This window comes from Schistocerca americana, chromosome 3 (genome assembly GCF_021461395.2).
Source record: "Schistocerca americana isolate TAMUIC-IGC-003095 chromosome 3, iqSchAmer2.1, whole genome shotgun sequence".
Classification (NCBI taxonomy): Eukaryota; Metazoa; Arthropoda; class Insecta; order Orthoptera; family Acrididae; genus Schistocerca; species Schistocerca americana.
The window spans coordinates 581,970,026-581,996,390 of record NC_060121.1 but is presented as its reverse complement, the minus strand read 5'-3'; positions in this window follow the sequence as shown (position 1 = coordinate 581,996,390).

Here is a 26,365-nt window from a genome sequence, read left to right as displayed (position 1 = left end):
ATACAACTCGTTCTCCCCCAGACATTTGCCTTACTAGTGTGACACTTCTATTACAACAGTGAATTATTAATGTGCATTACGTCTGAAATCAGGTGACAGCTGTGTTTATCTAAGAGATGCCTTAGCTATGAAGTTATATGATCTGGACTCTGGAGAGAATGAAACATTGGTTGCCGAGCATAGACTCTGCATACATTAAGTATAAACTCCCTACGTGTGCATAGTGTACATGTTGATGATTTGAAGGAACACCTATGTTTGCACATGAACGCTGAACCTAAAGAGAAACTGATTAAATGTGTGTATGAAAAACCGGAGTGCTGTGAGCCATCTATTGGCTTGAGGGAGATACACGCCGAATTTAACCCAAATCAAAAAGCTTTATTTGCCAAATACGGTAGAGGTGCGAAGAAGAAGATACATAAAGGTTGTAATGATATTCCTGAAATATTGGATCCTATATATATATATATATATAGTCTTTGTGTGTGAGGAATGTTTCCTGAAAGTTTGGCCGTATCTTTTTGTAAGACCCTATATATATATAGGCTGTGATACAATACGCCATTCTCCAGGGCTGCATCAGCGCATCAGGGATTCCATGCGACGGAGGGTGGATGCATGTATCCTCGCTAACGGAGGACATTTTTAACATTTCCTGTAACAAAGTGTTTGAAGTCACGCTGGCACGTTCTGTTGCTGTGTGTTTCCATTCCATGATTAATGTGATTTGAAGAGAAGTAATAAAATGAGCTCTAACATGGAAATTAAGCTTTTCTGGAGACATGTCCACATAACATCTTTTCTTTATTTGTGTGTGATGAATGTTTCCTGAAAGTTTGGCCGTATCTTTTTGTAACACCCTGTATATATATATATATATATATATATATATATATATATATATATATATATATATACAGGTTGTATTTCATACCTCTCTCATTATAGTCAAAGTATTACAATTATTAATATATATTTTCTTCGCTGCTATATCAGTTATTCACATAATGAGTGATGAAGTTACTATTCATGGGTAATATATCTGTTTTCCCTGTGCAGTCAATATAGCTCAGTCAGTTAGGCGATGGAGCTATAGTGACTATACATACTATTACTATCCCCTCAAGGGTATCTTTCTATACATGACAACTACTTGTCAGTATCTGGTATAGTTAGTATCATGGCAGGGTGGGTGAAACACCCTCATCACAAGGGCTTTGTTGTTGGTGACTAGTCCTGTGAAGATGCAAAAGAGGACCTAAAGATGAAGAAGAACAGAATTCGCCTTCCTGATAACATACGAGCAATTATTGTAGGTCCATCCAATTGTGGGAAGACTAGTGTCCTCATGACGCTGCTAACACATGTAGATGGAGTCCGATTTGAGCATTGTAACCTCCCCGCAGAAATAAAAGAAATTTATATTTGAATGTTAATGGACATCGTGCTAAACGTAACCTTCCAGCAGAAATAAAAGAAAAGTCTATGATAATGAAAACGAGCCAAATATTTGGTCCCCACAAAAATTATAGAATAATAATGACCCAAATGTAAACTCGACACAAAAATTGAGAAATGACATTTAATCATTAAACCCACAATAATAGGGAAGCATCGCAGACCTTAGGCCCTGTGCAATAATTAATCTGATAAATTGATTCTGGGAGAAAAAGCATAGGAAATATTGTTTCAATTGGAATGATTCTTTTCTTAAAAACGATTGCTTTGAAAACAAAATTATTATTGGGGCATTTCTTGAACAAATTACATTATCAGATGTGCGCAATGCTGCTTCATTACCTTATTTAACAATATACCTCGTCCCGAACCTTGACCAGAGATGTAAAGGGCGCACGCCGCCGATCCATGCCGACGCCCGCTCAGTACTACCGTCCACTCGCTACTACAGTCGGCTGACTACTACCGACTCATTGCAGCTCGCAACTTCCTACTCGCTCTGCCAACTCCACACACCCTACTTCCGACCGAGCCCAACTCGCAACTGAACTCTCGCGCAGTCAAGCGCAGACTAGACACGATAAATAACTCTCTGGTCAGAGATTCTGTCATGCTTCGCCATCGCTGGTAATGAATACATATGAAACGTACGCGTTTCAGCATGTTAGTGTATTCCCAAAAACACTGTTTCAACCCAAGTATCAGCTATTGCAGGATATATTGTGCGGTGTAGATGGTGGTACACACACGACATTCACTAAAAGTCCTGATATCCCTCCACCTGAAAAAGCAAAGCGAAACACTGTTTTCATATTTGAATATGTTGCTGTCCAAGAGAGAACACTCAGCTTAATGACTCTTATTTTCCTAAGACCTTCCAAAAAACCTATAAATCATTCAGTTAATGGTAGGGAAACCTACCGTGAAATACTCCACATGACTGGTGTACATAAGATCGCGAAAAGCCTGACCAACAAGATATATAAAACCAGTACTTGAAGTCGAAAACAACAACAACAGCAGCAGCAGCAGCTGTGACGGTGCTGACATTGAGCATAAAGCAGTGAACAATCGAATCCCGCAGTATGTGTATTATGATGACCCCAAAAACTAATAGATCGACTACGGCTGCTCATGGCATCCGCTGCTGCAGGTAATACAGCTCATTCGAATTAGGTTGTTTCAATAATCTCGGAGCTTAGAGAGAGACGTATCATCGAGTAAGTATGAAGACAGTAGTAGGAGAAATGCACAAACCAGCACGCAAAACACACCCTCGCAGGCATGTCATGATTAAAGTTTTGGATGACCAGTGGCAAGCTGATCTTGTAGATATGACGGAATATTCATATGAATATAATGGATTAAAATATATTTTAATGGTTATTGATACATACTCAAAATTTCCCTGGGCATTACCTGTCAAAACAAAAACGGGTAGAAATATCACGGATGTTTTTGACCGTTTGCTACAGATGGGGACGCATCGATGCCCTGACAACCTCCACACCGAACATGGTGGGGAGTTCTACAAAAGGTATTTCAAGACCGTGATGCAGCGGTATGGAATACATCGGTACTCAACATTCACTCACCTGAAGGTAAGTATCGTGGAGCGTCTGAACAGAACCATAAAAGGTCGAATCTGGATGCGTTTAACCTGCGCGGCTCATACAAATGGACAGATATCCTCCCAGAAATATTCTCAGTACAATCGAACCAACCATACCACAACAAACATGAGACCAATAGATGTTCATGATATTGGACTCGTGGATACGGTGTACTATCGCATTAAAATTCTGATTCAACGCGGACAGAAACTTAATATAGATGATTTGGTGCGTATCTCAAAACACAAGACAGCATTTGAGAAATCATACTTACCGAACTGATCAACTGAGTTATTTACAGTTTAAAAGGTGTAAAGAATGAATTCTAGACCTTATATATTGAAGAATAGTAAAGATGAAGAAATTGCAGGCTGCTTCTACACTGAGGAGTGACAGAAAAGCTCAGAACCGGATGTTTTTCTCATGTAGAGAGTCATAAGACGTCGTGGCAATTAAGCACTAGTCAAATGGCTTGCTTTTCCAGCTAAACAAAACAGCTGGACTGATGCCGACGATTTGTTACATAACAGGGGCGCATAGCCCGCAACCACCGCAGTAGCATCACATGTGTTCTAGGAGACGCATTAGAGGAGGTTGTGGTATTCTAGAGAAACTCCTTTGGAAGTACTGATCTTTGGGTATAGCTACTGTGGACCTGGGAAAAACTTCGGGAACGCTTGGCGCGAGGTGATGATGTGGTTAATCTGCTCGACGAAGCGTGTATGGAACATGAAATTGCACACGCTGCAAACAGAGATGTATCAAGCCGTCACTTTGCAGATAGAATTTTTGCTGAAAAGGCTAAGACGATACGGAGAAGAAAGGATATTGGTATAGGGTCAACGCATCGCAGCATTTGCAGTTGATAAAACCATGCATGGAAAATTTAAGTTGGGTTTAGGAGTGACGTATTTCAAGTGAGTTATGAATGCTGCACGTTGTGCACTAAACAAGAAGAAGAACAAGAAGGGCTGTTTGTAGAACTGTATCCTGACAGCGATGTATGCAGCTAAAAACGCACTGAAGCAGAAACATATGTGAAAAAGAAGAAGAAGAAGAAGAGGAGGAGGATCGGGTAAAGCACCTCGAGTTCTACCAATACCCAAGACATCTGGTGGTTTTATTCCATTTCTCATCCCAGCTTTCTCTGTGCTCCCGGCGGTAGGTCCCCTCGCTGGTGGTGCTGCAGCTATTGCCCAAATCGTCAAGAACGCGCAAAACTCCCAAGCACAGTTAGGAGAGGAAAGAAGACATAACTGCACGATGGAAACCACAGTGATCGGAAAACGACTATACTTGAAACCGTACAGGAAAAGACTTGGTCTATTCATAAATAAAAAAGGCCCATTAGCGGTCCTCTCAGATCGACCACTCACAAATACTGATCTTCCTAAGTTTTTTAGAAACAGATTCAACATAACAAGATTCCGTGGTGTATTTATGCGGGATACATTACCGAAGATTATGTGGAAAACTGGTGACTGCGGCACTGTGAATTTAGGTGTTGATGGAGGCCCCGGCACCCATTGGGTATCATATGTTATAAAAATGCGGATGCCGTCTACTATTTCGACTCATTTGGTGACCTGCAACCACCAGAAGAATTAGAACGATACTTCCCTCAAGGAAGACGTGTGTTCTACGATTAACGGCGCTATGAGGACTTTAATTCACACCTCTGTGGACGTCTGTGCATCATGTTTCTCTTGACGTTCACACAGAAGGAGAAGAAGAAGAAGGAGAAGAAGAAGAATGCTATATAAGGAGGAGCTTTAAACATTCCTTCGTCAGTTGAGGTTCAGATGCAATGTCGTACACTTTGATGTTAAAGGAACGATGATCTATATTGCATGCTAATTACTTTCCACCAATTGATTTGAGCGTTGTTGAAAGGACTATTGCATTGATTGGACTGGAGACATCCTCCAGTATCCCAAATAACGCTGAGACTAACAACTAACGGGATCTGGACATTAATGGTGAGAAAGATATTGTGGAAATAGAACCGGGTGTATACAATATCGATGATTTAAACGAAGTCTTAAAACAATCTGGAAAAGGTATTGTATTACGTGCAAATATCAATACACTTAAATCTGAAATAAGGACCTTAAATGCAACGATTGATTTTAACCAGAAAGGTTTAATAGGGTACCTGATGGGTTTCACAAAAGGGCAGGTGTTCAAGAACGATCCAAGTAAACTTTCCAAGTCAGATCAGGCTGTGGACATACTTCCTATCAGCACTATCCAAGTCGAGTGCAACATTGCAACGAACTACTATCTCAACGATAGTCTGATTCGCACTATTTACGGATTCTACCCCTCAGATGCAACGGGTATAAGAGTGTTGAGATCCCTGACAATGCAATATACCTTCCAGTGACAGCTCAGACATTGGACTATTTGGAGCTGAATATTGTGGACCATAATAATCAACTTGACTTTCGTGGTAAGGAAATCATTGTACGATTACATCTATGGCGGGATGGGCGTACTTTATAATACAAGTGCAAGCAACCCACAGGACGCCACTTCGCTACAGAACAGCAAAGTGATAACATGTGCGAACTATGAGTTCCTTAAATCAGTTGGTCTCAAACAGTGCAATGACTTCCTCAGTCAGTATAACCACTCCAGTAGAGTATGATGAGAGAATTATACGTCAGGAATACTCCTCTCATAAACCTTACGCTTCAACCACATTTAACAAGAATGATGAAATCAGGATTGTTCAAATGTTTAAATGTGCATGATATCTTATGGGACTTAACTGCTAAGGTAATCAGTCCCCAAGCGTACACACTATTTAACCTAAAGTATCCTAAAGACAAACACACACACCCATGCCTGAGGGAGGACTCGAGCCTCCGCCGGGACCAGCCTCACAGTCCACGACTGCAGCGCCTCAGACCGCTTGGCTAATCCCGTGCGGCGGCAGGATTATCACCCAGCACCAAGACGCACTCACGCTTCCATGCAAGAGTTTCATATATCTAGAGGAGTCATTCAAGAAAACCGATGGGAGCAATACAGTGGGATACAAGCTTATAATTAAGGCCTTAGCATTCCTCTTCCAAGAGATACGCTATGAACTCAATCCATCTGAGATCTATCATACACGCTATGTCGGCATAACATCAGCCCTTAAAACATACATCTCTGCATCACCCGATGATTAGCATTGTCTAGAAATGCAGGATGGTTCATAGACGATCCAGATGATAGAACAGTTTCAGAGTACAAGCGATTATGAACGCTAAACAGGAGCTAATTCTGGTACGGAGTGCGACAGACAATAACTCATACATTTAAGGAGCTCCAGAGAAGAATATGATCAAAATCAGGAAGGTAATATGGAAAATGCCTCACATCAGTGTATCCGACGAGGAGAATTTGAAGTTTTTAAAAGTCCTGAATTCCAGTATATTTCTGTCACTGACACTTCGCTCGTTGGAGGTTTTCGACTACCTAGTGTTACCGACTGCGAGCAGGCAAATGTGGGTTATTAAAACATCTTTGCAGCTAGAGACACCTATATTCGTCATACTTGCGTTTCGGACTGATAGAAGAGGTAATACAGCAAATGATTTCACCGTGTTCGACAACTGCAAGTTAACTAATGCCAAAGTCTACCTCAATTCAGAATTCTACCTATGTGACAATTTCCATCTGCAGCTGAATCAGAATGCATACGGTATAGCTCATGACATGTATGCAAAGATTTGTGCTCTCACTTTTGCCGAAGGAGAGGGAGGAGGATGTCTACTCAGTCTATGTAAGTTCAAGGAGCTTTCACCGATCATTGTAATAGACTGCTCGAAACCGAATGAGATAATTAAGTCTGGACCTATAGATGTACGAACCGAATTTGAATCTTCGACATATATCCCAGAGCACACTGCTGCGTATGCTCTAGTTCTACATGGACATGTGATCAAATACTGCCCGCTCACTGGCGTTGTGCAATGAGCTGTATAAATGGACAGATGCTGCACCATACCTAAAGCATTTCTCAATGATGTCTCAAGGTGTGAACGTCATAGTGGACACACAGGCTTTCTATTATGGTGAGCGTAGACAGTTCGTATTTATAGATGTTGCGTTTGTAGCATACACACGAGATGCTGGAATAATAGAGACATTTTCAGCAAACATTGCATCACCAATGTCTTTCAAGTATGTGAGGTGTGCTAAAACATGGATGAGTGCAAAATGATTAACACATTTGTACCATGGAATTCATTGGGATTGTCCTTGCATACCCTATAAAGCTGTGGTGACTGCACTTAAATTATACACACGGATACAATCGTCTGTGTGACCTACTTACCCCAGCCTTGTGTGCTGCCAATAGTGGACTAGCGGTACCTGTGGTATTAATAGATAGGCTTGAACATTCTGGAGCCCTAGCCTGCAGTGATTTCTCTGAAATAGTGTGTTAGAGGCGCTATATCTTGTAGATGTGCACGTGCAATGTAGATGCGACTGCAGAATTTTCACAGAAATCTTTTAGCTAAAAAAATTATGATTAGGCCTTTTTTTTTTAAAATGACAATAGTGATGTACGGTAACTAACTGTTTTTCGCTTATTCAATTCAGTTCAGTTCCTGAGTTACCAGTTTAGTTAGTGACGTGCAATATATATACTTCTGGAGGTACAGTGCAGTTCTTGATATGGTTCAACGCAGTGATACTTTTAACTTATTACTAGAATCCAACACATGTTGGAGGTTCCTCCAAAGGACTGTCTTTTTTTCCTTATCGAGCCACACTTAAAACTAAGGCAGTGGTGTAGGCTAACTTACTCGCTAAATACTATTACTATTGAAATTCCACCCGAACAGACTATATTTAACTGAGCTGCTCTGTGAATTAACGTTATCCTTCTTAACTAGATAGCTTTAAATATATTTTTAACAACACATTTTCCGTGAAATAATTAATTAGGTGGCTCCAACATAACGATACAAGGTCTATATATACACTCCTGGAAATTGAAATAAGAACACCGTGAATTCATTGTCCCAGGAAGGGGAAACTTTATTGACACATTCCTGGGGTCAGATACATCACATGATCACACTGACAGAACCACAGGCACATAGACACAGGCAACAGAGCATGCACAATGTCGGCACTACTACAGTGTATATCCACCTTTCGCAGCAATGCAGGCTGCTATTCTCCCATGGAGACGATCGTAGAGATGCTGGATGTAGTCCTGTGGAACGGCTTGCCATGCCATTTCCACCTGGCGCATCAGTTGGACCAGCGTTCGTGCTGGACGTGCAGACCGCGTGAAACGACGCTTCATCCAGTCCCAAACATGCTCAATGGGGGACAGATCCGGAGATCTTGCTGGCCAGGGTAGTTGACTTACACCTTCTAGAGCACGTTGGGTGGCACGGGATACATGCGGACGTGCATTGTCCTGTTGGAACAGCAAGTTCCCTTGCCGGTCTAGGAATGGTAGAACGATGGGTTCGATGACGGTTTGGATGTACCGTGCACTATTCAGTGTCCCCTCGACGATCACCAGTGGTGTACGGCCAGTGTAGGAGATCGCTCCCCACACCATGATGCCGGGTGTTGGCCCTGTGTGCCTCGGTCGTATGCAGTCCTGATTGTGGCGCTCACCTGCACGGCGCCAAACACGCATACGACCATCATTGGCACCAAGGCAGAAGCGACTCTCATCGCTGAAGACGACACGTCTCCATTCGTCCCTCCATTCACGCCTGTCGCGACACCACTGGAGGCGGGCTGCACGATGTTGAGGCGTGAGCGGAAGACGGCCTAACGGTGTGCGGGACCGTAGCCCAGCTTCATGGAGACGGTTGCGAATTGTCCTCGACGATACCCCAGGAGCAACAGCGTCCCTAATTTGCTGGGAAGTGTCGGTGCGGTCCCCTACGGCACTGCGTAGGATCTTACGGTCTTGGCGTGCATCCGTGCGTCGCTGCGGTCCGGTCCCACGTCGACGGGCACGTGCACCTTCCGCCGACCACTGGCGACAACATCGATGTACTGTGGAGACCTCACGCCCCACGTGTTGAGCAATTCGGCGGTACGTCCACCCGGCCTCCCGCATGCCCACTATACGCCCTCGCTCAAAGTCCGTCAACTGCACATACGGTTCACGTCCACGCTGTCGCGGCATGCTACCAGTGTTAAAGACTGCGATGGAGCTCCGTATGCCACGGCAAACTGGCTGACACTGACGGCGGCGGTGCACAAATGCTGCGCAGCTAGCGCCATTCGACGGCCAACACCGCGGTTCCTGGTGTGTCCGCTGTGCCGTGCGTGTGATCATTGCTTGTACAGCCCTCTCGCAGTGTCCGGAGCAAGTATGGTGGGTCTGACACACCGGTGCCGATGTGTTCTTTTTTCCATTTCCAGGAGTGTATATCTTAGAACTAGACGTTCCCCACGAAATACTTTAATAACAACATTTAATTGGATGGTTCCAACTTAAATGAGGAGCTCGTAATGTTTTTCAAGTGGGTGGCTGTAGTCATTTTCCACCACAGACAGCTGAAATACTTTAACGATAGTAACAATTAATTGGATGGCTCTAAAGCATCCAACCCAAACAGTCACACTAAAGAAAGTTATCTAGATTGAATTCAAACTGCTTTGACTGCAAGGCTAGCAGCAGGTGAAGCTTAAACACTATTTACGCACACACATGAATTACAAAAGAGAGACAATAATTAATTTTTTTTTGCAGCCCATGGTGCTTATATATAAGGAAATAATTTTTTGTAATTATTTCTAATTGTTTTTTCAGCACATGGTGCTTATGTAAACGAGATGTATTTACATACACATTCATTCATATTTTACACTCACACTCATGCACAAACTCCCACATCACACACAAACAATAATTACACTATGATAAAAGACCCATACTATTTCATACATAAGCCCCCATCCCATTAACTCACTCATTCTCTCTATCTCTCAATCAGAGTCCCCCACCCCTACTTTTGCTTCAAGTAAATAGTGTGAGTAAAGGAGGGTTTCTACCCCATCCTCAGAAATGACTCTTTGATTGTCATGAGGAGACAGTCTGACTTTAGACTGCAGTATAGTGTACACCACGTGATCTCATGACTGAATACTAGTTTGTCGAACCATATGTGGAGGAGCACCTTGAACGCTGCGACCGTTCAGGCACTGGAAATAGTTTTCCACCGTGAGGGCACGAGATACTGCACATTGAACACCCTTTGCCCGCCTCTGCGTTCACCCATCTGTTGTGCAATATACATACATTGTGGACCTCAATCGCACAAACTCTACTATCGGTAAACCATTCGCCTTGTCTTTCATAAGACCAATAACCTTCTTGTTCTTAGGAACAACACTGTAAGGGTTATCAGTCTCATAAGAAGACTTGTTGAATACTCTACCATGGTTTCTAACCAGTAGATAAAATTGTCAGCATCCATATACAGCAGCTTTGGTTCTATGATATGAGGTCTCGCAAAATCGTAGTGGAAGCGGTACATGTAGAACTTGGAAATATTCAATATGCACATCCTCAAATAAATAGGATTCATAAACTCTACCAAAACCTTCGACATCCTCACAGCAACAAAGTTTTCATTGAAAATGGTGGCATGCTTAAATTTGGACTGGCGGGAGATTTTCTCACGCCATAACGACCATCCCATGTGGTTCTAATCAAAATATCACGTTCATTTATTACATTATGCATAGTTTTTCACAAAATGCAATTATTCATTAATTTATAAAAATCTTTTTCGAAATCATTAGTCGTGACCGCCCTCTTTTCGGTATTTAGTTCAATATACTCCTTCAACCAAGGGGATTGCTTGAAGGACATAGCCTGGGCGATTCTAACAAGCTTCATCCCTAAGCTGAGGCACTGCTGGAGATTACAATAATGAATAATATATCTCTGCTTATCTCAAACTTTAGCCATCAGTTTACAGATGGTGCTTTCTTGTGGAATTTGTTGCTATGGGCATAATGGCAAGTCACTTGTCTTTCCATGCAAGTTATTGGGATATGTGAGGTCTGCCTCAACCACATACCCTATACAAGAATCGGCGGAAAGACCCTTTATTTTTCTACCTAATCACTTCAATTCGTCTTCGGGCACCCATCGAAACCCACCAACCGGCAGTGGCTGCATCATGGTGTTCCCATATAAGTTGTTCACATCTAAGTACATAACGTAACTCGAATCAAGGGATGCATTATACCCGACCCTCATCTGTGGGTTATTTGCTTTAGCATGCCTGTGGATGCACTGGCAATGTCCTCACAGATCCTGCCCTCAAAATATGGAAGCATTGCAGCATCAGTCAAAAGTTCGATGCTGTGCCCTGTTTTTTTCAGCATAGCGTCCCAGGACAAACCAGGTTCCATGTAATAAAAGGCTGGGTTCAGAGAGTATGTGGCCATACACACACTCGGGAACTTTTCAGAAACATCTGCAAGCAAACACACCCCTTTGTCTGTGTATAGACTTGCATATTCTCCCAAACTGGGGATGTTGAATTCCCTCCAGACATTCACAGTATGCTCATAATCTGCTGTAGTTATGGTATCGCCTTTGTGAGTACTGGTAAATGCAGACATGTCAGGAAGCCTGGTTTTATCGAGTTTTGCCATACTATCGACTTACTCCTATGGGAAAATTCCTTTCCTAGTCGCAAGTTGGAACTTTTCCTCATCAGGCAATGCAGATCGAGTTATAAGCATATCATTCTGGGGTTTCAACGAGTTTCTGGAGTGAAGTCTGCATAAATCGTAAAGAGTCAAGGAGACGGAGCGTAATTTTTCGGGTCATTCGTTTTGAGTAAGAAATGTTCTCACCACTTTCAGGCAGAACACTGACCTGATCGTCCTTCATACCGAAAAAAACCAAGTGCTCAACCAGAAAATGAGCGTCATACTCTCTCAAATTGTGAAAAAAGACAGGTATGTGCCATGGTAACTTATACTTCAAATTGCATGCATTATGAGCTACACTACGGAACTTTCCTGTAAGATGGCAATGATCTCTATGGGGAGTTTCCGCTTTTTTGTCTAACAACAGCACACAAATATGACAACTAACTGCCTATTCATACGATTTACCACCTTCTCTTGATTTGATCATGAGAGTGTTGGTACTGTAGAGCTGATCAACATCCCATGTAGGTTTTTAAAGCTCAGTGAAAAGCCAAACCGCAGGATCATCCCCGACATAATACTCGTAGTCGTTCAGTTTAGGGTCATATCCACATACAACTTGGAATGCTGCCGCATAGGGTACGTGATTTTGTATGAAGGTTGTATGTGAGGTTAAGAGGTTCTCTTCACATCGAGTAATAGGAGTCAGCAAGCATTTGAAGTCTGCATATACAACATACAGACATCACTGCTGGTGGTAAACATTTTGAAATTTAATGAAGTTGTTTTCCTCTGTGGACATAATAACACGTACCACGTCCTAGGAAGCACAATCCAATGGATGTATTGCTAATAAGTCGTTTGATGAAAAATAATTCAGAGCTCTTAAACAAATGTGCTTTCTACACCGTTACTTAACCGGAAACAAAGGAGGCGAGGTATGTCTTTGATCCAAATATAGTGGTAATTTTCACATTCAGAGAAGAGCGGCAAGTTTACATGCTGATTACGCTCAACTGCAAATTTTGAGAAACTGAGGGGTCCAACTACCGTACGCTTGTCCTGTTCATCTGATTTGTCATTATTGTTCTTCAGGCCATACACCTAAACCAATATTCCGGTATTCTGCACTTCAAATTTAGGTATGTCCTGAGTATTGACTGGGAACTCGATAGCACTGAAGTTATAATATGTCTTAATATCACTCCTAAAATATTGCTATATTTCGACATTAATGCATGCATGTTTAGTAACTATATCGTTAGGCAGGTTGTATAACCGGACCATCTTTTTACTGGATCATGGATATGGATGTCAAGATGTGGTATATGGCTTAGTGCTTTAGCTGACCCTCTAACTTCCATCTCAGAAAACCTGGCCATAACAGCACTCAAGGTGGATTCATGATACCACTCAGCAATGGATGTGCTGTGAGAAATAATGCCATTATCACCCCATGTACAGTGCAGAGTTGTAGCCTCTGCATCACCAGGATGTTTAGGGGGGTGATTCAGCTCGCAGCGGATTACTGCGCTGCATTTAATGGCTTTAAATCTCGGATTGTCTAGGACTTTGAGGAATGTGGTCTCTAAGACAGGGAGGCAGACTTCTAAAAACCCAACAGGGTCGCTATACCTCACTCCTGTGTTCTCAATCCTTGTGAATGAGATACGCCCCTCAAAAGACCTAGCAACTGCTGAGTATTCTAGAGGGGTCATTATTCTATTATTCTGATGTTCTTTACTATCAATAGGATGAGGGATTAATCAGTATTACTATTACTACTGCTACAACTAAGGGGCCACCCTGTCGATGAAGAGGCTTGTGCGGGTGCATCAGCTGCAGGGAGGGGTATGCACCAAGGTACACATACTTCCCGCTGATGGCAGGGGCGAACTGTCTGAGGGGACAGAGGCAGTGATGGCCAGTGGGTACAACCGGGCTGTGGTGATGGTTCCTAGGATCTGGTGTTCCCATTACCGACCTGAGAGTTGGGACACAGATGCCCTTCTTCTTCTGTCAGCTGAGTTGTCCATGGACGCCAGAGGATTGTCGGCGGTGTGTAGGCAGGTCCTGTAGCCACACCTGCTGCCTCTCATGCAGCCGTGAGCGGCACTATAAGAGGCGCTTCATGTCTCTGCAGAGTGTGACCAATTCCCTTCCCACATCCGCTGCTCTAGATAGCCACTGTACTATATTGTTTCATACCCCTGTAACATAAAAAACCTTAATAATGTAGATTCAAATAAATATATAATAACAATAAAGGATGGTAATTAATTTTTGTAATGGTAAAGTTCCAAAATATTCACCTTCTCCTCTCTTGCTCCATAGCTTGAGCAACTCAACAGCGCATTCACCCAGGTCTCCCACCCACTCTGGTATTTCCTCTGCCCCATCTAAAAGGGTCAGATGGTGGCGCCTTTCAGGTTCTTCCTCCAGAGCGGCAGCCTTGGTCTCAATATTTCACACCCACGGCGACTCCCTCCCTATCCATAGAATCATCTAGAAAGAAAAGAAAAGAAATTGTCTCAGACAACTCAATGTAGGCACATAGAACACCACTATATATTACACCACATTATTTCATCTAACAACTGCATTTTACAAATGTACTTACATTCGCGCTGTGTTTCAGCCTTCTCAAACTGTAGCTGATGAGCCAGCTCCGCCAGCATGTGAGGGATGAATTCTACAGATAGAAAACACTGGCTATAATATCAGGTATGGAATAAAATTTCTATAGCACACAGACATTGAACACACACACGCACACAAACACTCACACACACACACATCTGTTAAAAGACGCAACTGTCTTTGGATTGTGGCCCAAACAGGTATTTGAACTGTGAAAACATTTGGCAGAAGGACACTGAACACATAACACAAACGCAATCCGTTAAAGGACACAACAGTCTGTGGACTGTGACCCAAAAGGATATTTGAAAACAGAAAAAGTACTTACCAGGTAATTGGTATTCATCTCCTCGGAGGCGCTTGCTACTGCTGCAGCTGCTGTCGCTGCTGCTGCTGATATGATTCATCTTCATGGAAGTACAAGCGATAGAACTCAGTGAAACTCGGAGGAACAAGCTGTAGAACTCGGAGAAACTCAGAAAATTACAGAAGATGAATGAGTGGAGTTCGGTTGTGGCGGGACATATATAGCTTCTATGTCGTCGAACCACGTCACTGGTGCAGTAGCCAATAGGATCGCTGCATTCTAGGGGGGGGGGGGGGCTTCAGGTGCTACGTCATGAATGAATGGTGATCGCGATCCTAATGGGAAAACCTCGAACTTCTCATTTGATCAATGAATCTCCAAGTGATACATTCAGTTATCGAATATCATTAAAACTGCACTCGAACTTAGTACTTGGTTAATTCATACAGAATTTCTTTAATTGAATAACATTTCCGCCGAGTTCGTAGTTAACACTGCCTCTCTGAATGTTACGCTCATTTTATTTCTTACAGAATATGGTGGTTTACGAACTGGTAAATGCTAAATAAGAAATGTGAACTAGTTTCATCGCATGTGGCTTTCCCTGCAATCTGTTAATATACTGGGAGTGCCGGTGTCTCTCCTTCATTCACAATAGGCGTTAAGAGCGGGCAAATATTCTTAGAACCGTTGTGTTCTGGATTCTATCGGGATATCAGAGCCGAATAACTACTGTCTTCGAGGGCGCTTACAGGCTTTATACTCGAGAGTGAGTGCAGTAAGCATTTCCCATCATGATAAATAGATGAAGTTTTCTGCTCCTTTGCAATACAAATTTGAATACATTAACAGAAATGAGGACTACTAGCATTTCAATATGGTGATGATTTCATTAGGTCTCCAAGCAAAGGGTTAAGGGTTCGAGTCCTGGTGACAAGGTGACAACGAGAATCAGGTTAGGTTAGGTTGGGGTAGTGTACTAAGTCGAGACCTCATGGTGATTACACTGCTTCCCGTGATCTTGGATAATGGTACTTCCGTCATCAGCTGATGTCATGACCGCCATCTTGAATTACGTCATGGAACATATGGCAGTGCTCTCTGGTGGCTTTACTGTGTACTAAGCCCAGACCTTGTGGTGAACACACTGTTTCCCCCATCTTGGATAATGCTACTTGCATTATCAGCTGACATCATGACCACCATCTTGGATTACGTCATGAATGAGAGTGCCTCCAGTGGCAGTACTGTGTACTAGGTCAGTTGGAGTCTCGACCTCATGGTGAACACACTGTATGGCTGTACTGTATTAAAATGTTTAAATAAAGGCTGGTGCATGCAAAATAAAGACTTACATACAGTAGAGGTGGTAGTGAGCTGACTTAGGTTAGTGGAGGTAGCCCAAGTACCCTTTCTTTCCCACCATTTTTCTTCCATTAGTAGAGGCTTCATTATACTGATGGAATTTCAACTTCCTGCCATTTTCTGGGGGAGGGGGTTAGATTGGTAAAGGTAGGCCAGTTGACCTATCTTCCGGCCAAAATTCAAACTTCCCACCTAAAGCCGCGATATTGGATGACGTCATCAGATGACGAGACGGCCGCCATCTTTGATTATGTCATCACTGCCATCATGGATAAAGGTGCTTCGGGCCAGTGCCCCCCTTGCCCCAATACTCAGGATATGGTGTGACATTCTACATGACCTTCACTGTGCGCAAAATGTTGGGAGATAAGGTGTCTGTTTTCAAGATGTTCGTAGAATACATGGCCGGAACCATCGATTACCAAGCCTGTAAGCGTTGAGCTCTCTTAAGAAAATAGTGTAACCTGTGGCAGGTACAGTTATTTGGCTTTGCTATAAAGAAGCTAAGTCTTCTAATAACTCTAGTAGTGACCCAAGAAACACATCCAAAACACAGTCTGACTTCCGTGTGAGAAAAGAAAGTTAAATGAGCAGCACATTCTACAGTAATTGTTCAAAGGAAAATTGTGAAGCCTACTATTAGAAACTGAATGGCAGGGAGCATAAAATGTCAATAACTGTCAGTGTCACTGATATGACTTAATATCGGCTGAATTACGTTGCACCTGGAGTGATTTAATTGTGCATTGTTTGCTAAATTGTGCTAAACACATATTCTGTTTGAGATAGCCTGTGAAACACTAATAAATACACTTTAGCATGATGAGCAACAGCGTCATTTCAACAAGAACCCCCTACATTGATAGGTGATACCGAATCCATTATAACGGGGATAGGTAACTTTCAAAGTACGATACAATATCTGATTTATTCAGTACTTAATGAAATTTTTCAGATGCAACAGAGAGCTATGACGAAGATAGCGTCTCAATACACAAGATCACGAAATGGAGGTGAACAAAATGTTGAGCCAGTTCTCACTTAAATACTCAGTAAATGAATCAGGATGGTTGAAATGAGAAATAGTAGTTGAATTTAATTTAAACATCTGGTTAAAAATCGTATGCACATGGTGCGATATTACCGCTTGGCATCACAAACGCACGCCAGAATACAAGTGGAACATACCAGCTATTACGTGAAGTAAGCTCGATGCGAAACACAAAAAAAATGGTTCAAATGGCTCTGAGCACTATGGGACTTAACTTCTGAGGTCATCAGTCCTCTAGAACTTAGACCTACTTTAACCTAACTAACCTAAAGACATCACACACATCCATGCCCGAGGCGGGATTCGAACCTGCTACCGTAGCGGTCGCGCGGTTCTAGACTTTAGCGCCTAGAACAGCTCGGCGACCCCGGCTGGCCGATGCGAAACACAAAGTAAATCATTAAACCAATTAAACAGTAGGTAAGACTGAAATTCCAATGTAATGTTTCGGATTGAGTGACAAAAGTTCGACTCCGTAAGTAGGTTCACACCAACTGACTTCACAAGGACACGAATCGTTTGCAAACACCATGCAGATGAACAGATGTGCACTTTCGCAATTCATAGCGAGTTAAAGATTGCAATGAAAAACTGTGTGCACAGTTCTAACAGATCGTGAATGACTTAGTAGTATGACAGTACATATGAACATTCCCATTGAATGGTAGCAATAAAAATAATAATTTAAAAAGCTGCGAGCTCTTGGAACCGAATTAAACACCATCCAGAAATCTCCTTGAAGCATTCAGTACTAAATGTACTAGAAAAGCATGCAGAAAACCTAAGCGCTGATTGGCCAGTCTGTACGGGAACTCGTGACGAAAGGTTCCTTGGAGGTATAATAAGGGAAACTGTCTTGACGTGTCAGACCTGCAGACGACGTCTGCTATGCTAGTAGGCCCAAACATTAGCTTCTGGTGGAAGTGATTTCATATTAAATGCTGGCTTGCATCATTTACGGGCATACTAACCATTCTGATTATAGTCTCGATAGCAAGGGAATCACATTCCATTCGTATATCGACTCGTTCGAGCGATAATTTCTTTCACGCAGGATAGACGAATTTTGGTGGCGCTGTTTACTCTTATTGCAGAGCTTTCATTTCAGTCATTTGACTTTATATTTTTTTTATTAATCAAACACTTAATGCTCTCGGGAGGAACGCTGCGACAAAGAAAGATTGGGACCCGATGAAGGGTATCAAAGCATTTTCGCAGCATTTTAGGGATGAGGATATAGATCGAACATCAGTTTTTTTCGTCCTTATTAAGGTAACGCCTGGAAAAATACTAACAATATTCATAGAGTTTACACGGCTCTGACTAAACAAAATTTGCGTCTTACTAGAATGAAATATATAGGGCAGTACAAGTGTTTCTCGCTGAAAATTTTGAGACACAGTTTATGGTGTTAGTTCTCACATTGACCCTATTAAAATTTGTTAGGAAGATCAGTTAATTGAATTTTAGTATATTAGTCCATATCTGGAATCAATGCTCTGACTATCTATCTTACTTAGGTGCTTGAAACTCTAAGTACACATCAACAAAATGACTATCTAAGAGTTAGACTACCAAGGTGGTAATCGCCGATAACGTCAAACTACTGTGAGAGATGTGGCCTGACCGAAACTACATCTAATGACAGGAATCGATCTATACTTTTGTAATAGCGAAGTAAGTTAAATAGTAACAACAGCAGAGCAAACGGGTTTAGAACAGACGTTCTACTAATGCGAAACTAAAGTGAAATTATACATACATGCGGTCGCCAGCGTAATTTGGCAATGTGGTATCACGTTTTATGGCAAAGCAGGAATAACTTCACGTTAGAAAACTAACCTCAATAAATATCCTAACTAATCTCTTCTAACACAGTTACTCTCAGTATTGTAGAGAAACTCTATCACGTAAAAGATCATGCTATTAAAAAGTACTGACTACTACGAGCTTCAAAGATTTTGACATGAAGTTACTCTGTGACTACATAATTTGAAAACAACGTTGGAACAACATATGCAAAGGAAAAAACAATTACAAGTTTACAAAGCTGTTCTAAGTGAAACAATACTGATGCCTTTTCCAAAATTTTACTTTCAGACAGCTATAAGCACTTTATATTTTTGTCTTTGATTATTTTAATGGTTGCTTCTTATTTAAAGAAAAGTTTTCGTTATGAATACAGTTTAGTAAACTTGGAGGTGAAAAACTATGTGGAGTAAATCATTTACCACTCTACAGAAAATTAACCTTACTTCATACTCCACAAAGTTAATAAAACTGGGAAATGTTTTAATGCCTAAATCGTGTTTCACAAAAACAGCATGCGCGGAATTAATTTACTTGAAAAGGACCTTATCTAGGAACGTTACTGCGGATAATCACGGGTGTGCACACGTAAGTTAGAAGTTGTTTTTCAATATGTAATACCTCGTTCATTGAATGTACATGTTTATGTAACAGTTCTGCTGAAGGTGGTGGCAAATTACAATGGCTATAAAATTGGCGGTAAAGCAACCATGGTTCTTGATGTTAGCCACGACCAGATATAACTCTTCTTGGGGTCATAAGTTTAACCAAACAGGGCCGATAATGAAGAAAGCGTTCAACAGTGTAAAATTTTAAGAAAGATGGGGGTAAGCTATAGGGAGAAACGGGTAGTACACAATAAGTACAAGAGCCAAGAGTGAATAACAAGAATGGGCGACCAAGAACAGAGCGTAAGGATTAAAAAGGGTGTAAGACAGGGATGTAGTCTTTCGCCCCTACTGTTCAATCTGTATATCGAAGAAGCAATAATGAAAATAAAAGAAAACTTCAGGAGTGGCAAGAAAATTCAAAGTGAAAGGATGTCGATGATACGATTCTCTGATGACATTGCTATACTAGCCAAAGAAGAACTACAAGATGTAATGAATGAAAGGAACAGTTGTAAGGTACAGAATATGGATTGAGAGTAAATCGAAGAAAGACGAAAGTAATGAGAAGCAGCAGGCATGAGATCAGTGAGAAACTTAGCATCTGCATTGATGGTCACGAAGTAGATGACGCTAAGGAATCCTGCTACCTAGGCAGCAAAGCAACCAATGACGGGAGGAGCAAGGAGGACCTCAAAAGCCTACTAGCACTACCTAAAAGGCCATTTCTGGCCACGAAAAGACTATTAGTATCAAACATATGCCATGGATTGAGGAAGAAATTTCCGAGAATGTACGTTTGGAACACAGCATTGTATTGATGTGATACATGGAATGTAGGAACATCAGAACAAAAGAGAAATGAAGCATTTGAGACGTGGTGCTACAGACGAATGTAAAAAATTAGATCGACTGATAAATTAAGGAATGAGGAGGTTCTGCGCAAAATCGGAGAGGGAAGGAATATGTGGAAAACGGTGACAAGGAGAAGAGACAAGATCAAAGGACATCTTTTAAGACATCAGGGAATAACTTCCACTGTACTACAGGTAGCTGTATTGGGCAAAACCTGTAAAGGAAGACAGAGATAGGAATACATACAGCAAGTAATTGGGGATGTATGTTGCAAGTGTTCCTCTGAGAGGAAGATGTTGGAACAGCATAGGAAATCGTGACAGGCCGCATCAAATCAGTCAGAAGACTGATGACTCAAAAATAAAAAAATAAGAAAAATAAAATGGATGTCGTTGACTATTACGATTGCTGAGTCATAAAAAAGTCTACTTGTTACTATTTCGCCTTTCTTTTTCATTAGTTTCATTATTTTAGATACTGTAGACGTGCTGGTCTTCAATACTTTCACGTTCTGGCTTTTTCCAATAGTCTACCGATCTCAGTGAGTTCATATACTTCTATGGAATTCAGATCTTCTATTGGAACTCGTATCTCAGATAATGCTGAAATGATACTTTCGGTTTCCCTAGGTCATCTGTTCTCCGAATAGTGTGCTTTCTTACCAGTTTCCATCGTTCATGTTTGGGGTCAAATATGGCGGTCGCTCGAACTAGCCTATGGTAGATTCCGTGGCCTATACTGTCGAGTACAGACATTTCTTTGCAGTTCTGTTTTTTGTTGGTGTGAATGAAGTCTATTTCAATTTTTAGTTTTACCATCACTGCTATTCCATGTCCATTTATGTTGAATTGGCTTTTCAAAGAACGTATTCATGCAACAACTCAAAGGCATTTTACCATTGTGTTATGCCCCAGGATAGTATACCGTTCGACACTAAAAATTCGTCCAAATTCTACGTTGGCAGCTCCGGAAGACGAATGTGCTGTGGCAATGACCAGTGACTGCCGGCTAAAAGGAAACGCAGAGCGAGATGCGGCAAACACTGATGCTATTGCAGCCTGGGAGAACGACCAGGCACCCAAGCACGCAAGTGAAGCTGAGTGATACCATAACACTAGTGATGATCCAGAGTGTCCTAAAGAGGGATTGGCAAAACGCAACGTCAAATATTCAGGTGTTGGGCCAGCAGAAAAGAGTCACTGAAACGTGAAGCTGTAGAAGTCACTAGAAAATCTGATAGCGGTAGAAAATCACGGCACTTACTGACGTAGCCAACTCCAGCGTTGCAGACCGCATGGAAGGCACTTCACAAGTGCCTTACTGATGAGTGCTGGCTGCCGAGTCCCCAATACATAGTCTCAGCCCTCGTACCAGTTTGAGCCATCCAATTGGAGGGAGACTGCTAAGAAGGTCAATCCTTGGTATGCTTGGCTGTCTTCGATAGGATACGCAACATGAGACTGGCTGGGAGGACGCCAGTTGCACTGTATTTTCGAATTTTGTAATCATTTTCTCCATAACTTCAGCAGACATCGAACCAATGGCTTTTTTCGTAGTCTTCAGTGTCCGGAACTTCTGCGGGGTTACTGGCACACAGTCACCGTTCATGTAAAAGAGCTTTACTAGTAGCCCTCGATCTTTCATGGAGATGGAGACAGTCATTCTGGGCGCCTCGGACGCAAACTGAGGAAAGGTCGTGTGCTGCGCCTCTAGTGGTATGCATGTTCTAACGCTTACAGCGCCACCTATTGGTCGAATTCTCGTTCTTTTTCCAGAACATTTCTCCATGCATTAATAATATTCTGTTCGAATATGACGTTATTGTTAGCAGTGGTTCTCTTTCTACAGCATTCTGAAACTGGAACGTTGTTATACACATCCTGCAACGTGTTTTTACTTCACGCACGAGCACCCTTTTATGAGAATTGCTGCGCCTACAGTTCCATGTCGCTGTGTTCGTCAGATGCCGTACGCAAGGAGAATGGCCTTATCGCAGTGGCCCTTAAGATGCACTTTCCACGCACATGGCTCTTGGTCATTTCTTTTTTACAGCACTCAGAAGGGTCCCCAGAATTGCCACAGGTGTGGCCGTAAATGGACGCCGTCCTGAATAATTCGAGCAGTCCGATACCATATGCAGGTCGCACGTACCACAGAGAACTGTAGCCATCCGTGAGCACAGAATATCGTAAAAGCTAACGTGTCGAGCATTATCTGTTATCTTCCAGTGCTAAGTTCTCTTTGCGGAATGGATGAACGTTAATAGACAATGACTTCATTTTGAATATTGCAACTACAATAAGTGGCTCAAATGGCTCTGAGCACTATGGAACTTAACATCTGAGGTCATCAGTCCCCCAGAACTTAGAACTGCTTAAAGTTAACTAACCTAAGGACATCACACACATCCATGCCCGAGGCAGGATTCGAACCTGCGACCGTAGCGGTCGCGCGGTTCCAGACTGTAGCGCCTAGAGCCACTCGGCCACTACGGTCGGCTACAATAAGTCTTCCGACAGCGTGAAGTAGTGCTGCCTATTGGATTTTAGTCACATGAGTGACCTTCTTAGTAACACGGCCTGTCCTGAAGCGATGAATAATGAGGTTCAATCTAGGAAGGCTGTTTAAAAGTTAGAAGCTAGGCAGCCCTATGCTTGTCAGCAGGGTGCATGAAACTGTGTGTTTCCTGCAGCTGTGCTCTTTCTATTAGTTTTGACTGAGCGCACCAAATAAAGTAGTTTCTTACCTAAAATGTCTACATTCACATTTTAACGATACAAATGTTGAAGCCAAGTCAGCTCTAACAACCAGCTCCTGAAATAAAAAGATATACCTCCTCATAGAAAGTACTGATAAAAGAAGAATGGCAAATAAAGTCTTTACACGGTAACGATGCTAAGGTCCCAGTGGGGATGTACATGAAAGGGGGGTGTTTAATAAAGTCTACTTTTGAATACTGGGACGAAGTCAAACGTCTTTTCTTATTAACACTGCTCTGAAAAAGACACGTTCATCGTTCACCTTCTTCACTTCACAAAATTTATTATTGGTCAATAAAATGGTAATGACATGCCTAACAAATAAGTTCAATGCATTAAGATAAGCACTTAGTGGAATTTGTCATGGTATAATTACTCTTGGGGTTAATTTTTATGTGCTATTTAATTTCCTCTTTCAGGATATACATATCCAGGTTTTCGTCGAGGAAGTGGAGTTAACATATGAAACAAGACCGTGACTGAAAACTTCTAGTATTATCAAGAACAGAAATTTATGATGACAAAGAATCACACTTCATCTGATGAAGACTGGAAATTGCCACCGATGTTCACAAAGAGGACCATAAAATTTTATTCCATGTTAATAAGACTCATTAGGTATAATAATCCAATTACAAATCTTCTCACACTGTCAAATATTGCTCATTAGAAGAGATAAATTTATCTTCTTTCTTTCATTTTTCTTTCTTTTTACGCTCTACAAATGTCGTTGATGCTTTACAAATATTTTTGTTTAGTTTTGTACGTTGAAATGTAACTGTTTTCTGCCTTACTTACATTGCCACATGAATCTAATTTACCTAAGTACCCAAATTTAAGTTTATGTTTAATCTTCTTTGCAACGTTTCTGTGAAAGCCGTCTTGTGAAACTAAATGTAATTTGCGGCATTGTTGTATAAACTGCGACGCGGGAGCGATACCGACAGTAGCAGTCGAACACTGGCGGTCGTGTCGTGGCGAGGAAGCGCGTGTGTTTTGTAATCGTGCTAGACAGGAACACAGTAAAATTTATGGCCTCGTTCTTGTTTTTCTGCGAGGCCTTTAACTGTATTTCAACGTGGCCGTATGAAGCCAAATGTCAGTGAGTGTGAATACTGTGATCTTCGTGGAGTGCTATAAAAACAGTGACAGTGCTACACGAGCATGGACAGTTGCTAAAATCGAACCGACTGCATGTAACTGAGTTGCATAAATAATGTACATTATTGTCTTGTTTGCTGCTTAATGAACTGCCGCGCGTGTTAAAACTTTAACACGCGTCGTCGAGACTTTCAAACTGCTAATGACGTGTTGTTGCCTAGTGTTTCCGCCAGAACTGTAAATTCGCTGATGGTGCTTGCTCAAAGCGTATGGGCTGTCATTTCGCGACCGGTGAGTTAAAGTGAATGGTAAAACGATTTCAAACTGTATACGGTACAATGATAACAGAATGAGTGTGTAAATAATGTTGTAATCGCACACACTAGAACTTGGGTTTTTACAGCAATGATCACCGACGTAAATGAAATGATCGTATGGCATTGTTGGCCGGGAGGCCCCGTGCGGGGGAGTTCGGCCGCCGTATTGCAAGTCCTTTTAGTTGACTCCACTTCGGCGAATTGCGGGTCAATGATGATGAAAAAGATGATGAAGGATTCACAACAACACCCAGTACCCTGCCGGGAATCGAACTCGGTCCCCTTGCGTGGTAGGTGGAAAGGCTGCCGCTACGCTACGGAGGCGGTCACCGACGTATAATCAATAGAACGATACGGAGGATAACATTAAAGCCTCGAGAATCCTGCTATAAGCAAGAGGACGTATCTGCTATATTTTCACAGCTGATGGAGGTATTTTAAAAACACCGCCAGCACCAACAAACCACCGTCGACGCCACAACGCACAGACCACCTAAAGATAAGTTGCAGTACGTAGCGTAGCGTTGTCGCCTTACAAAGAGTCAAAACATTTTAGATAGTTTCAATTGTAATTTTTGTGTCTTTCGTAACGAACTTTTCTCAGTATTTAATTTCATTAAAAGAAATGTAATTTCTACAAAGAGTTTCTCCATTTTGACATTGTTAACCCACGATTAAGAGTAATCATTGCTAATTACTATCAGCATCTTTCTCTTTTGTTTTGCTGTGGCTGTAATTGCAAATTATTTTACGAATCTTTTGGTTGGGTGTATTTGCTTATGTTGTGATTCGTGGTGTTCCGTATAGGATGTGAGGCCGCCATTAGATTCCGTGCGCCGACCAATTATAGCAACGCTGCTCATTCGCTTTTGCTGCAAGATACGCCATCGGCGAAAACTTTGAATTTGACCGGTATCAGCTAAGTATACTGTGAACAAGAGAGAGTTCGTTTGGCCGTTCATTTATAATTCAATGAAATTACAGCCCGTTTCATCATTATTTACAAAAATGTTTGCCGAATATTTATTGTTTTGTGTCATTTTGCAGGTTGTAGCCAAACATTTTAAGTGGTTACTTTGTTTAACTTTGAAAGCAAGTCGTGTTCTTTTGAACTTAAATAATCAAAACTCATGGCCAAAGTAATCCAGAGTAAAACTCTTGGAATCATTTTCAACACATATAGCTACATTTATTGACGGTATTGATTCGCATTCTTCATATATTACGCAAAGCATATCCCCGAGAACCATTTTCTTCACAACGTGAAATTAAAGAGAAAGAGGGATAGAGATGGTAAGATGAAGATAAACTGGTTTACATGCACATATTTACGAAAACAAACACACGGGGATGCCAAGGATTGTATTTATTCCTATAACCCATTACAAGCAAGATCATCAAAGAGTAAGCAGAGAGAATCAGACTAGCTTTAGGATCAAGTTTTGTGTAGCACAACACAATCAATTTCATAAATAGAATTCGCTGCTATTACAGATAGTAATACCACAGGCAATTTTTCACATTACAGGATCAGATGCAGTATTAACAGATTGGGATCTGCGCCTGAAGACTAAGTTCAAAGCCATGAAACTATCGTAGTTCGCCTGAGTTCGTGTACTGGGTATGGAGGATCGCTGAAGGCAATTTCTCTACCCATTCAATTAGTTCAGAATACATTTAGTTTGATTTCGACATCACGTGGTGATCAGACCAAAGATAGAAGTTTCAACATATCAGCTACATGGTTAAAATAATGATAAACTCGTTAAAATGATCACCCTTTAACTTCTACACAAAATACGGGATCATGCAAGTCGAATCCCA